Genomic DNA, 2639 nt, shown 5'->3' on the forward strand with positions numbered 1-2639 from the left:
GTGTTTCCCTTTTTTGGAAGTCAATTTTTTTTGCAACGATGTTTTAGACTTCTTTTGTTTTGCAACTTGAGCTTTTACCATTTTAAACTTTTACTATCTTGAATTATCATGTGTGGATGAGCACTTGAACTTCTAGAATTTAAAGTTTTTTGTTTTAATTCTTATTTGTTTTCTTGTCCGAACTTATGGAATCATCATCAGTGAACCTACATGGTTTCTGTAGCTGAACTAAAATAAACTTCTACCCAAATAAATGTGAACACTAAGATATTTGTACAACAAAAACTGAATCTAATGCCAATATTGAACTTGCAGGTTCCATACGCAAGCTAGCTACTGATCCTAAAGTCAATCACCACCACAAGAACACAATAAATTTCTCCAAATGTTTGCTCGAGGAAGAGCTAGCTACTGAACCCAACCACATTTACCGCTGGGAGCAGCCAACTAGTAGTTTGTATAGGGATTTAGCGACGTCGGCGGCCGCCATCTCGCACCTGAGAATCAAACCAAAATATTCAGGCGAATAAATAAGTGCACAAGAGATATTTCTTTAGCAAGAAATTTTCACGGAACATGCAAACCAAACTTTTTCAATGAACTTTTCTATGTTTATCTGTTCGAACATGCAAACTTTCCGAACTAGTACTTAGCTCGCTTGTCATTTTTCACTTCATGATGGGATCAAGAGTGCACAACATATACAAACATTAACACAAGGATCAATTGGAGCAAACAACAGAACACAAAACTAAATAGATAAATATGCACCAAAAGTAGCATCTCTCGAATGGACCATTATGCAGGCATCACCGCCGGCAATAATTGGGGTACCGGAGCACCTGCACTACTGGATTTGTCGAGAGAGAATTGACGGCAACACATCCCCGTGCCTTTTTTCTGCAGTAGCCACACTTGGTTTACCAACTCACACACACACAAAACTGATAACAAATTGGCACACGACCTAATGAAAAGAGCACACACGAACTGATAACATATAACAACATTTAGCAACAGCAAATTGGGCATCAAATTACAATACAAGATGAACTGAAAAAAGCATACAAATTGGGCAGCAAACGAGGAGTTGCATGCCTAGCAATTCAGAACTAAGATCACCAATTTTTTTGGGCTATAGCCCAAGTCTGATTGCACATAGAAATCTCATCTAAACATGGAAGGGATGAAAGGAGCACAAGGTGGAGTACGATACAGAATAAATGACTTTGAGACAAACTACTAGACCTGATTTTTTTTGCAAAGAAGTCATACCATTTCAGCAATGATGGAGGCATCGCCGCTGGCAATACTTGGCGCATAGGAGAACCTGCACTACTGGATTTGTCGAGAGAGGACTGAGGGCAACATGTTCCCATGGCTTTTTTTCTTGGAGTAGTCGCTCTCGGTGAGTGAAAATGCACAGGGAGCAAGACCAACCATTAACATGATTAGTTAAGATCCTCAATCTGAATAACCTTGCATATTCTTTTGTTAGCACCTAAAGTACAGATCACACACGAAAAATGCTCCAAGTATTGTAAGCTATAGCAATTAGCAAGCAAGAAGGCAGCTACAATTCTTGTAAGCATAAGAAAATACATAGAGTCACCCGAATTTGAATCACACTAGTTCATTTCATGTTCAATTATTTATCTCCGAACTTTTCCTGTCTCTCATTTTGAACTGATGTGAATTTCTTTCGCCGAAACCGCAACCAAATTTATGTGTACTAAACTACCATTTAATAGACAAACCTAATTATGTCTCTGACAGATACTGAACTGTTTTGTGAACATATAGCAAAGTTAAATTTCATAAACACAAGCATGCTCGGCAATCAATTTTTCCTCTTGATATGTAGAGGGACACACCTTATTCTTACAGTCAGATTCATACATCCGGGCAAATAAGTGGATATAGGAGCTTCGGGACAAGGTACATCTCATCGCTGCCAATTCTCCAAACAGGAGCTCCAGCAGCAGCAATGGCGGCTCACAGTCCTTGGTTCAATCCGACCCGGCTACGCTTCCTGCACCAGTCCAGCAGACTCCTCCTGCCACTACCATTCCAGAGGCTCCCAAGCAGGAGGAGGCCAAGGCTCCTCCAATCCAGCAGATTCCCCTCGTCCCAGAGCCTGTCAAGCAGCAGCCAGGTACTAATCTCTTGTAGCACTAATTCTTCTTCCATTTCCATGGTAAAAACGAACACTTCAAGCACTGGGATTTCTTCCAGATCAATCGCAGTAGTACTAGTTTGACTGTTTGAGCAATCAATCACTCGTCCTGCTGCGAAATGTAGACACATTTTTTTGGAGCTCCATTTTCCCTATCCCAAAGAAACATGAGCATCAGAGTTGACCATGTAGGCACACATTCTACACATGAGCTTGGACGAAACAAATGCATGAACGTCCGAGATGGGTGCTTACCAAAAAGCAATTCATCCTCGCAGCTCCCCGCATATGGATTTGGACTGAAGCACGTTGGTCATCGAACTGTAGGGGACCGGCGGCGCGAGCTCGGGGGCAGGGGAACACGGTGCCATCAGCGGCCATGGGAGGAGGGCGGTGGCGCGAGCGGCACCCAGGGGAGAACGGTGCTGGCGCGATCCGGGGTGCGTGGGGCGGGGGAAGTAAG

The 2639-nt window shown here is 42.7% G+C and overlaps 1 long non-coding RNA gene across 1 annotated transcript; it reads right to left on the minus strand.

Moving 5' to 3' along the window:
• Nucleotides 1–188: 188 nt before the first annotated feature.
• Nucleotides 189–2633, minus strand: LOC119320142. The gene is made up of 3 exons (XR_005154820.1): nucleotides 2432–2633; nucleotides 1276–2328; nucleotides 189–497 (listed from the first exon to the last, which is right to left on the minus strand). It is a non-coding gene; the product is annotated as an uncharacterized LOC119320142 (long non-coding RNA).
• Nucleotides 2634–2639: the final 6 nt, after the last annotated feature.

This window comes from Triticum dicoccoides, chromosome 6B (genome assembly GCF_002162155.2).
Source record: "Triticum dicoccoides isolate Atlit2015 ecotype Zavitan chromosome 6B, WEW_v2.0, whole genome shotgun sequence".
Lineage (NCBI taxonomy): Eukaryota > Viridiplantae > Streptophyta > Magnoliopsida > Poales > Poaceae > Triticum > Triticum dicoccoides.